At 41.9% G+C, this 12,478-nt stretch overlaps 1 long non-coding RNA gene across 1 annotated transcript in view; it reads right to left on the bottom strand.

Moving 5' to 3' along the window:
* Nucleotides 1–12,478, bottom strand: part of LOC116964435 — an 83,565-nt gene that overhangs the window by 57,660 nt on the left and 13,427 nt on the right. Inside the window, exon 2 of the long non-coding RNA XR_004408749.2 lies at nucleotides 9,115–9,244. This is a non-coding gene — a long non-coding RNA (uncharacterized LOC116964435). The remainder of the gene's footprint in view (nucleotides 1–9,114; nucleotides 9,245–12,478) is intronic.

Here is a 12,478-nt window from a genome sequence, read left to right on the forward strand (position 1 = left end):
CAAAATTGTTTGAGAAGCCATAAATATACATTCAGATGAATGTAAAAAATGATAAATAAGATACAGAGCAGCCACTCCAGCAACCATAAATTTAGCAATATTTTTCTCTCTGAGGCCTCTATATCAGATCTTATCTCCTGTAGGAGACTAGTTTTCTTTCCCTCAACTCCCCAGCACTCATCTATTGTTTTGAAAATGAAAAGCCTGACAGCAGAACAGGACGTCCTTTTAAGAACACGTCTGATACTAGAAAGTCACAGTAACTCTTGTATTGCTTAAGATTCAAACCATTCTTACTTAGTTCAGTCTGCACCGTTACTCAGTATGTCATACAAAACAAAGTGTGCTAAATTTTGTCAAATTGTGACCAAAGAGGGTGTAGCGGGTCAGAACACAGGCAAGATGCAATGGATTTAATAGAGGACACAATCACATTTGGGGGCACTGAATAGTTTTCTCAAGTGGGAATGAAGAATCAAAAATAACACATGGTGTCTTGAGTAGTTATTTTGCAATCTACTCCTAATATTGGTATGGGTTTGCGAGCTTCTTATAAACATGATGGCAATGAGACTTCACTAAACATATTAAAGCAGGTGAAAGTCTTTTGGTTATTATCGATTCTACTCCACAGCCACTACTTGTGCAAAATAATTTGAATACCTAACCTGGTATTCAAAAGGATAAAGTTACTTGTCTCACCACTGAAGAAACGCTCACTGGTGTTTGCAAGCATTGCCTATTCATATTTTTGTATCTGGAGCACTATTGCATTTAGCAAAGTAGTTTTACCCCTAAAGGTATACATATGGATCTTAAAGTTCTCTGGAAAGCCAAAGCTATTGGGGGCTTCCTGAACTACTTGTTATCGCTTTGAAGCATCTGGCTCGTGGTCAGCTGTTTCATGTTACTAACTTCTACATTTGTTTCTGAAGAAATTAGCACAGCTTCCTTCAGTGCTACATTCTGCAGCGGTTTTGGTTTTGATTGTAACATCTCGTTGTTCATCTTGAAATCAAAGTCACTTATGGAAGCTGCAGAATTTTAATGTTCCTCAGACTCAAAAGCATTTGTTTAACCACCACCAGACAAGGAGATGAATAAGAGAGACTGTCTGCTCTTGATTTAGTGGGACCAGATTTTTAGAAGAGCTCAGCAACCAGCGTATGTCTTCAATACACTAACTTCTTTGGACAGCCTGGGTATTTATTACAGCGCTTAAATGAGAATGACTCTCATGAAAACCATGACCTTAGTGAACTGGACAGTTAATACACACCATACATTTTTATATTTCCATCTGAAGGAGGGGGATTTATTCATAACTTCAACCTGCAATTTAAAAGCAGCTTTTGATTCTCATTATATCTGCATCTGTTTTATTGTTCACCCAAAAGGCCTGTCTACATGATTGTTGAGCTATGAGCTGTGTTTAAGAATCACTGCCTAGTACAAAATGATATGCGGGACAAAAACAAAGAGACAGTATCTTCTTAGGTTACTTTTGTTTAAGCCCTACACAGAGAACAGAATAGATTAAAGCAGTGGGAAAATAAGAGATCAAGTCTTGTGATGTGGCATAGGCTGCTCCTTCCAGCCAACCGCACTTCATTTTTCTCCACTGATGCTTCCAAGTGGTTTTCTAGGATACCCCTGAGCAGAACTCATTGTAATAACTGGAGGAAATAAATTAATGGAGAATTACCGCAAGGTTCATCTAAGAGAAGTTTTGATAAACAACACTTCCAGGCTGAGATATTCAGTGCAGCCTGAGGAATGTGGACTTTCCCACTCCTGTCGAACTGAATGGGTATCTGTACCTCTGAGTCAAGCTGGGAAGTGGCTGCCACAACCACCAAAAGCAATTCAGGATTTCAGGTGCAATCAGAGATCAAGAAGTACCCTTAAACTTAAAAATTCTGACAAAGAAAAAGGTGAAACAAAAAGTGTTTGACCTATCCAGCTGGCATCACTACCAGATTTAGTCTCGGCAAGTAAACTCAGGTGAGTTGCAGTCTCTGCACTCCCAGTCTCAGCCAAGAAAATTGCACAATCTTCAGATGGAGGAGACAGAAAGATGGACAACAGTGGATTCATGGCCCAAATGCTGCCACAGACACAGAGTTGTCCCACACATGTGCAAACCAGAAAGGAAGATTATAAAAATCCAGGCAAATTAAATATTATCATATGGCTTCTGTCTAGATTCTCCCCAGGTAAAATCCCCCCATGGCAAAGGGATAACTCACTCCTGAGCATTAAGTCCTTTCCAGACCAAGATTTAGGCAAACCTTAATTAATGCATGGGCTTTAGGCTGGCTGGCTGTATGGACAAAATGTTTTCCCCTTCAAATGGTTTTGAAACCACTGCTGACACCTATACAGCCACAGATACTTCAGGTACTTCTGTATCTTTAAAAAACAACACACACATATACCTGGCACTCTGAACCCAGATTCTACCTCATTTGTACCCATGGGATGCTGGTGAAGTCATCATGATTGCACAGGATAAACGAAGGTTGAAGTTGGCCTGTTTAAATTAGGATTTTTTTTTTTTTTTAAACCTATATATTCTTCCCATTGCTAAATCTTTTACAGAGGCTACTAAGGCAGAGAGCTGCTGAGCTAATCCTCTTTGACTCCCTGCCATCCTGGCAGGTACAGCAAAGCCTAAGGTAAAGTGGAGCATCAAAAGGAAAATTAATGTCTTCTAACAGCAATTAGAGGAAATTATTTAGATATAAATCTTGTTTTATATCTTCTCATACTTGTTTTTCAATCTTTCCCCTTTGATTTTTTTTTCCTTTCAGGCTTTTCAGAAAGAAACATTTAAAATCCCTCCTGTAAACCAGTGGCATAATTAGCTGCATGTTACACCTGGTATTTTACTCTTCTACAGAGTAATTCCTTTGAGCTTTCTTTTTTACTAAGCCCCGAGGTCTCCCGAAACTGAATCTACTTGTTCTCTCATCTGCTGGCTGACAGGAGTTTGAGGGGAACCAAAACCCGGGCAGGGGCTGCGGGGTGCCCTCCCACTGCCTGCCAGACCCCCCCGCGGCCACCACAGCGGTGACCAGAGGGGCCAGGCACGCCCAGGGCCCCCGATGGCAGGAGCTTGCACCTCCCGGTCGCCCGCACTTGGCCTGCACCATGAAGCAATGCATGTAACCTAATTGTACTCTGATAACATCAAACAAAGTCTCTCTGATCCAGCACCTGGCAAGCCGCCACCCTATCTGGGGTCCGATCTGACAAGCTTGCCGATTGATCAAATCATTATCTGGTAGTGTAGGTGTATCGTCTAACACGAGCCAAATTCCTTCAGTTGCTTCTTCTTTTTTCTAGAGAGGATACAAAGCTCCAGCAGGCTCCTTCCCCCCACAGTACCCGACTGGTGGCTGCAGCAGCACCTTTTACAAAATCCAGAGCGGCTCACGTTCACCCAAGGGAGGCTATGGTTTTTGCTTCCTGAACATAGGAGAGGTACTTTGCCCATAGTGTTATCACAGAAAACTTGCAAAAACAAGAAGTAAAAACAGCTAGCTCTTCTCAGGGGCACAGCATGGCAACCTACATTTGCAGAGACAGCCAGGCACACTTAAAACTGCCAACCCTTCCAGTTTTGCCACCTCCTCTAAACTGAACTTGTGATGCGCAGAAAGTGGCACTGGAACTTTTGGGCTCTCTTTTCACCTCTTTGTTACTGCTCATGGGATGATTTGGTAAAAATCTCAATTACTGCACCTCTGCCAACCTGATCTCTGCATGCACCCTCTCCCCTGACCTAGGCAAAAGAACATGCCTTCCCCTGGAAATACATCCCTGTTGCTGCTCACAAAGGACAAGACCTCAGTTTTACACTTTCCTCATAGAGCACCAGGCTTCTTAAACCTTTTGCAGACAATTCAGAGTCAGAATTTACCTCTGATCCAATCGCTACCATTTTTGAGAAGGTTGAATTGGCTGTTTGTCTGGAGCTGAACAACTACACCTAAACTGACCAAGACTAGAAGCCTGAGGATACCCAAGCCAGACAAGAGCAAGGCCCACAGACTGCACATCCTAGCGGGCGACCCTTCATTTTGAGGCGCTTTGCTTTTGCTTTCCATCCCAAGAGGGTGTGCAGAGCATGGTGGAGTCCAAAGTCTTGGATGGCCATTTCTCAGAGAAAAAAGCCGACCACACTGCAGAACTCTGCAGACACCACTCGTCATTAAGCTCGTGGTGAAGCCATTCAGTTTGTGACACATCCCCCCCATCTAATCAATCCCAAAGGAATGGAGACAACATAGGTGGATGTTTTTTGTGAAAACCTTTGTTTCTTCCTTTTGTAATCTTCTATCTCGGAGACAAAGAAAGGGCTTGGCAGGGGCAGGAGCTGGTATACTCATTTTAGCACCACCAATTCAGGTCAGCATTTCATCTGGCCACCTCGTGGCACTTCCCGGAGTCCTATTTCAAAGTAAGCTATCCAAGGTAATTTATTTGGTTTATATGCTTTATTTTATCCACATAAATCATGAAACAAAGTCCATAGGGAACAGGCACTCTATACTTATCATAATATGTAACTTAGTTCCCCAGAGACTGAGTATGTACAGAACAGCTAATAAATGGTTCAAAAAAAAAAATGGGTCATTAAATCTTGTTTTATATCTTCTTGTTTCCATCAAAGTATGCAGGAGTGGAAATTCTCTTTCTAAGACAGGCTCCTACTTTTCAGCCAACTGGGAATAGAGCCAGCTGAAAAGAGAGAACCCCACATACAGCACTGACAGCTGTGCACAAAATTCATGAGCTCAAGAGGCAGACTGCTGCAGAGACAGGTGTCCGAGATCTAAGTTTAGCTTGAAAGATTAAAACAGCATCTACAAAGAATGCATTTATTCTAATCCTCTCTGTACTAGAAACTGCACATGCATCACTGATGTACGCATCCTGGAAACATTTGAGATATGTCTGTCTTCTGTAGGATTTCATCCCATTGTGTTCAGGGATAAAATAGGTTAGTGTTAAGACCACAGAAATGCACAAACCCAACAGCCAGAGATGTTCCTGCTGTCTGAGGAAGGGTTGCAAGCGGTCAGGATCTATGATTACAGAGGAGGTAGTAGTCAGGCTTGCGCGGTGATGACGGCTGCCCACCCTGGCAGCAAGCAACCCCACCCCAGATGTTCTCAACACGGTGAGGATGTCTTATGTAAATAAGAGCTGGGAGGCAGATCAGGTGTGGTTCTTGCAAGACAAATGTGCTTGGGAATTATGTATGATTCCATGTTTAGCTACCCTGGTATAAATCCAGAGTAATTCTTTTGATCTTAAAGCAGCACTGCTCTAAATATACATTAAATGGAAGAACATACCCACTATCCTCAGAAGAGCCAAAGGTACAGGAGGATTCAGCCTTTGCACCTCCCCACTGTAGCTATGGGTTTGAGAGAGGCTCTCTTCCCCTCACTGGCATAACTGGGTGAAGAATCAATTTCCCTGTAACAAACCACAGATAGAGCACAGCAGATTTTGATGCCTTAAGCTTGTAGTCTCTAAATTAGAGACAGTCTGGGAAGGCAGGAGACCCAGTTTTTAGATTCACAAGGAACAAAGGATGAATCACTCGGTATCATGTGATATAGTTCAGTTGCATATAGAATTGTCTATCAATACAGGTAGAAATGATATGTTAATACAAAGCAAATTTGATAATCTGAAGGACATCAAAATGATGAAGTCAACAACAGGGCAGGCTTAATAAACTTAATCTCCTTCATTTGCTAAAACAAAGGCAAGTGTTCACCTTTGGAAAGGTACAGAGCAAAATTCCTGGGTTGATAATAAAAGATTTACAGATTCTCCACCTTCTGTGATACAGAACATATTGAACCATAATGCCAGAATTTTTAGAACAATTCTCACTCCCAAAGAAACAAGAGTAACAAAGGGCAGGGTATTTTAAAAGGGCAGAGTCACTGTTTAACCACAGAATTCCTCTATGTATCTAATTTCCACAGATTCAAGAAAATTCCCTGGTTTTGTTCAGGGAATGGAATTTCACTGTCAGGAAAATTTGCAAATACTTGTTTAATTCAGCACTTTCACAGGGAGACAACATATCATTTCTAAGATCTCATGGCAAAGCTGCTCCTAAGGCTATCACAGAGATTACCTAGTTGGCGCCAACCGGCACAAAATTATAATAATACATGGCTGGAACTGCCATGCAATTCTTGCAAGCAGAAGTAATCTCTACCCTTGCATCATCAGCTCTACCAAGCAGAAGGTCATGTGATGGGTGCTCCAGACAGTGTGGGGGAGAACAGAAGTAGGGAGGATGTTTTTAATTTATGTATTTAACATATCTGTAATGGGCACCTGAGAACTGAAGCCACAGAGCAACTTTTCTGCAGCCTCTGGGAAAACCTCTTCGGGGAACCAGCTGAATGGAAGGGATGCAGAGGAAAGGAACGGGGCACAACTACAACCAATAGCTAAACCTACCTACAGGTGGTCACAACCACACATAACCGCTGAGTTTAGAATTTTGAACATCTCCACAGCATGCAGAAGAACCTCTTTTCACTGGGGAAGAACTCCCCAAACCCACTTTACCCATTGATTGAGATTTGGTCTTGTTCTCCCACCACTCCAGCATCCCAAACACCAAGGAAATAATAATGAGTATTGCCCCTGCAAAACCCCTCTGTGGTAGGGAAGGACTGGCTGTCCCTGCTGTGCAGAGAGGGACATGGGGTGCACAGAGTAAGCATCTTGCCTCCGACTTCCCCAGTACGAGTGTGGCAGGCTTCCAACATGTAGTGATTTCACAGCAGGAGCAGCTTTCCATGCTGAAGAATGGTTTGGAGGGGGAGCAGTGGGGAACTCCATGGGCTGTACGACAAAGCCTCCTCCTAGGGCTTTCCCACAAGCAGATGGCAAACTGACTCCCAGTTAGCAACTCATCACAAAATAAAAAACATCTTCCCCTTGCCTTCTCTTTCAGGGCAGGCTCATGTGTTAAGTGTTTAGCTTTGTTTACAGGCTCCTTGGGGTTGAGCCTTTGGTTTATTGCAGATTCTTGCCCTCGTACAATAGCAGACATCAACAGAAAAGAATCATAATGATAAAAACACATCAGTGCAACACTGAAATTCATGAACATTGCTCGGGTTTCTGACAACCCAAGTGTTTTGGCTTTGTTAAGATTCCTTGGTAATTCACAGCTGCTTCCTCCTTCTCCCTGTCTTTCCCCCAGGATCCCAGGCACTCACAGCCTCACCACAGCTTCAGGACATAACAGACCCAGGAGGGGTCCATGCCTTGCAGCACTGAGACCCTCCAAGAAGTGGTTTCCTCAGAAGTACGAGATTAAAACTTAAGGGGAAGGAGCAGTAACATTTATTTGAAAGGGAGAAAACCAGCTTGGGTAGTGAATCTAACAACTTTGTCCCAGAGTTAAACCCCAAGAGTCGCTCCACATCAAGAGCAAATGGTTGTTTCTTCCTTCCAGGGCTGGGGACACCATTACCATCCTGCTCCACCCATCCCGTGTCAACACAGGAAACACAGATCCAATCCAGCCACCAGACTCATTCTTTTCTCCTCCTACTCAGTAGCATATTACAAGGCCACTAAATTAAAAGGAATGCTCTTTAATTCTTCAGCTTTCAACCCTTCCCTTCCCAAGCACTGTTTCTTTATAGATTTCAAACCAGTTCGACAATATATGGTTCTTTCAGTGTACGTGTGGGTTTTGGAGCAATATTTAACAGCTAAATTAGATGTATGCGCAAAATATACACAAGGGTGTCTAGATATTAGGTGGGGTGTTATTATATAAAGTCAAGAACAAAGACCATTTATAGTACAGTACGCAAAACCAGTATACAGATTTGTGCACAGGTACACCGGTTATAAGTGAACTAATAGGTCAGGCATTTTATGCAGCATTATTCATGACTTTCACATTAAGCCATCCGTATTCTTTTAAATTCCATTTTATGTTACCCATATTATTTTTAATCCTTGCCATTTATGAGGCCTTAGTGGAAGAGGTCTGCAGTTGTGTTGTGGTGAAGCCTCTGTAGCGTGGCCACAGACGTGTGTGGTGCAGGACTGCTCCATTATGCTAAGCAGCCAGCCGTGAGCATACGCTCTAAGTACGAGATCATCCTTGCTAGAGTCAAAGCATAGTGTAGTGTTAGCTCAGCGTCCTCACCGTTTGTCTATGTTCCTTGCAAGTAAGAAGCAGCTCACTGGCCAGAGGCCAGCGCTCTTCAAACCAATCTGCAAATGGCCTAATCAGAGCTGTGATCTGTTCTGTATACTCAATTTGTTGAGTCACATCAATTTGTTGAGTTTCCTCTCCCATTAGAAATACATGTAAGTGCCATTTTCTAAACATATTAACTCTCTTCAGGCTATTTTGTTGTGTAAACAGAAAGACAAGTGACTAGGCACTGCAGTCAAGAAACTGATGTCCACTGTGACCTAAATTCTTTACAGCTTCTCCAGTTTTGTTACACTAGTTTTTTGTATATTTTGTTTCATGATATCATTTTTAAAATTGTGCTGTGCCCTTTTTCCTAGGCAACTCCAGCTTAACTGCAGTTAGAAAATAAAACAATACACTATTCAGGGGAAGGATGATCTTCAGTTAAACAGAAAAAATTGCACCTTTTTCAGCCGTGCTCAAAGATGCACCCAATACCCAGAACACCAATGGGATTAACCTCGAGGTTGCCAAAGCCACAATTTACCAGTGGTCCCACCATGATCCTGGGACCTTTGATCAATTACAGATCAGAGATCTTCCCACCGCTGCCAGTCCTCCAACCCTGTGCCCTCCTGAACCATGTCTGGAGCCAGCACGGGCTCAGGGCACAGAAGCCACCCACAACAAGCCCACCATTTCCACTTCTCACTGCTCCTCCCCAGCTCTACTTCTCTCTACCACCCACGGCGAAAGACAAGCTGGCCTCAAAACAAGTCCTAGGAGGGCCCAACTTGCAAACTAAGAGGGCAATATAACAGGCTCTGCTGCAGGCTTCCAGAAACAACACAGGGACTGGGCTTAGGTAACTTCAAGGTCAACATCAAGTACTGCTGTAGACATACCCCTTTTCTCTTGAATTGCCCACCAGCCTCTTCTGGCAGCCTCTCCCCATCACTTCTGTGACGTACAGTCATCTTCTTGATTGCTGTTGTCCATCCCAGAACTGGCTCATTTTGGATAGAGATCTGTACGCTGTTTGTAAAGCAAACCATAAAATAGGATTATTCATAGGCTGCTGCTTCACAGGATGTTTTCTGTGCCACCATGTCCAGCTTGTACAAAGGTAAAGATTTTCAGCTTTCTTCCCTCTGTACGGTAAAAACTTAAGGCCAATATTTGTTCCTTTTTGTGCTACAAGATCACAACCGAGCTGCCAATCATCTGGCCAAGAGGGTTATGCAAGAGTCAGGTTTACAGTAAAGTTGTACAAATTTTATAGCACCACAAACACTTTAACTACCATGATGCTTAAAACTCAAGAGCATTTGGAGAACAAGGAGAGTTATTCAAGCTCTACACCATTTTGGCTGCATGTTTTCCAGGTGTATGATTTCACCACATGGAAAAACACAGCCATTGCCAAAGTGAACTCATAAAAACCTTTGATGAGTAAAGTTTGGATAAGCACAAATCATTTGAACCGACAGTTGGTCCAATTCTCAAAGGGGTTTGGCAGACATAATATAATTCGTGGTTTCACACACAGGCCATTTTTCCCCTCCCTCCCCCCCCAATCTTCATGAATTCGGAAGATGTTGTTCTAGAAGGTGCACTGGGTTGGGTTTGCTATGTTTTTCTTTTCCCCCGAAGGGTTAGGCACCACACTATTGCAACTCAAAGCCATTTGGAGCTGTGAGTAAGCTAGCAAACAGGTTTTCCAGAACTTTGTTTAGATAGTTGCATGATCTGCCTAATAGACATTAAAAAAAAAAAAAAAAAAAGAAAAAAATTAAACTCTAGGTCTCTCACCACCCATTTGCTAGCAGGCAGGTAATATAAGGCAAACGCTTTAACAATCTCTTCCTCTGACACATTTGGACATGTTATTTCAAGATGTGTGGCGTCATTTAAGGCTGTGCCATGAGATAACACAGTATTTACATCTCTGGGCTGGGAGCAATATTGCTACAGCTTTTAGACATTATTGACATAATATTTTCTTTGATAAACAATCTATCAGGAAATTGTCAAACTCATAATTGAGGTGATGCCAGGGACTAAGCAACCCTACATGGTCCAAGAGGCAACTAGAAATAGCATTAGAGAGCATAACTACAATGAAGATGACTCCTGTTCCAAACAGCTTTTGTTAAGCCCTGCTATGAAGAGAAGTGTTCATTTACAGATCATGCAGTCTCTTCTCTATCCAAATGTGTAGATTGGACAGACAGCGGAGGTCTTCCCGATTAACCTCTCGTAAGCAAGAGAAAACTTCCTTGCTCCTTCAGAACTGGAGTGAAACTCTAATCCATTGAAATAGAAAACTTGACATTTACCAGAAATCAATAAGTTTTAGATACTTGTACATATTTAAGCTGTAAGAATTCTGAGTTTTGAACTCTACAATGAAAATGAGGAATGTGCAGAGATTAGCCATTTAATTTCTATAGCATGAATTATAGTTCTCAGCAGACTTTATGAAACTCATCTTCAACAAGTCGCTATGTCATCTTACACCTGTGTGAACAGACTTAGAGCAAATAAGTAGATCTTTTCCCCCTTTTTTCATTTTATGTTTTTTTCCACAGTTCAGAATAATTTTTAAACTGATGCTTGATATTTGCAACTTCTCAATGTACGCACCAATTCTAAAATATTCAAATTGCCCATGAAGAAACTCTGAGTGGCCATATGAGGTGCCTCTGTCCCTTGCTCAGATATATAAAAGAGAATCAGCTGCAGCAACACAGCACAGATTTTTGAAATTCACTCTCCATGCAAGTTTTTCCATATTTCCTTATAAGCTTTTCCAATGAATGCTTCTGAAAATTCCTGCTTCCAAATTCACTGGATGGAATAATCAGGGTAAGCACATGCAAAGTAAGAAGCAAACTGAATCACATTTTTGTTTGTTTTGTTGAAACATTTAGTATTTGCACAATTCGTCACAATTCTCCCTTTCTTTACCCTCAGAAATACATCACATTTCCTCCTACAGGAACTCCATGGATGTGACAGAAGTTGCCCTCATGCAAGTCAGAGGCAAAAAGGAAACAGTTAGAAGTATGCACAACCACCTCAAAACATCAGTCTTCTCACATCTGCCTACAGCGAGGTCCAGTTTTCCAAAGCAGCCACGTACATAACGGCGTTACATTCACCCTTCTCTTCCAAAATGTACGTGTTGCTTTGTTTTTTTGGGGCCTCAGGTGTGCCACTCTCCCCTGTACATTAACCCTCGTGCCACAGCTGATGAGGTTGCAAATGAGCTGGGCCTTCTGTCTTTCCATAGGATTTAATACTGACATACTCCCCTTGACTTCAATCAAGCCCCTAAGTTGTAACATGCTTCCACCTTCAGCTTCTTGGTTTGTTTTTAAGTGATCAAGCTCACACAAGCCTAATGATTCCCTTCAGTTTTACAAGCATATTCATGTTTGCTGTCAAACGCATGAGTTAGTTTTCTGCAGGCTATTGCAAGAGAGCAACCATTAATTACTGCAACTGCACAAAATGCTTTTTTATTTAGAAAGGTATTTCAAAATGGTTTTGGTGATTATACCATCACCCTCCTAAACCAGGTAGTCACTGGTAAACAGTTTATCTACTCTGAATTTGTAGAAGGTTGGTGCATTTTGATTTTCTACAGAATAATAGTCCCCCTGCCCTTCCCTTCCCCTTCTGTGTGAACTGATTTTCACCTTTTTTTTTTTTTTTTTTTTTGGTATTCTGTGCCTTTAGGGGCTTAATGGAAGATTTCCAAACACAAGGAAGTGTCTTACAGGGTAACAGAAATGCACATTTACTCATCACTGAAGCTTTACAACACCATTTGTTTCAGTGGAGAGAAGCTCAAAAACATGGTTTCCACCAAGAGCCCTTGGGAAAGGCGCTTCCCCTCACGTACTCACGATGGCACCAGAGCTGATTGCTCTGAAGTTTAGTTTGCAGTCAGATTCCTCACAACTGCAGCTTTCAGAAAAGTCTCAACGTTATTAAATGCTGCTTAGCATGATGCATGCTTTTGATAATCCAACTTTTATTTAGCTATCTAAATTGAATTCTGAACACCTTCCAAAAAAAAGTTCTACCTCTCTCACAAGAGACCCCAATCCTCCAGCTTTCTAACAAAAGTAGTTCAGAGAACAGAAATGCCAGTTTCAGTTCATTAGTTTCCTTTATGAAATTAACATATTATTATATGTAATATGTATTTATAGATGTATTTATATAGTTATATTTTAATATTATATATTAATATACTAT

The sequence above is a fragment of the Tyto alba genome, unplaced genomic scaffold (assembly GCF_018691265.1).
Source record: "Tyto alba isolate M040663 unplaced genomic scaffold, T.alba_DEE_v4.0 Super-Scaffold_19, whole genome shotgun sequence".
Classification (NCBI taxonomy): Eukaryota; Metazoa; Chordata; class Aves; order Strigiformes; family Tytonidae; genus Tyto; species Tyto alba.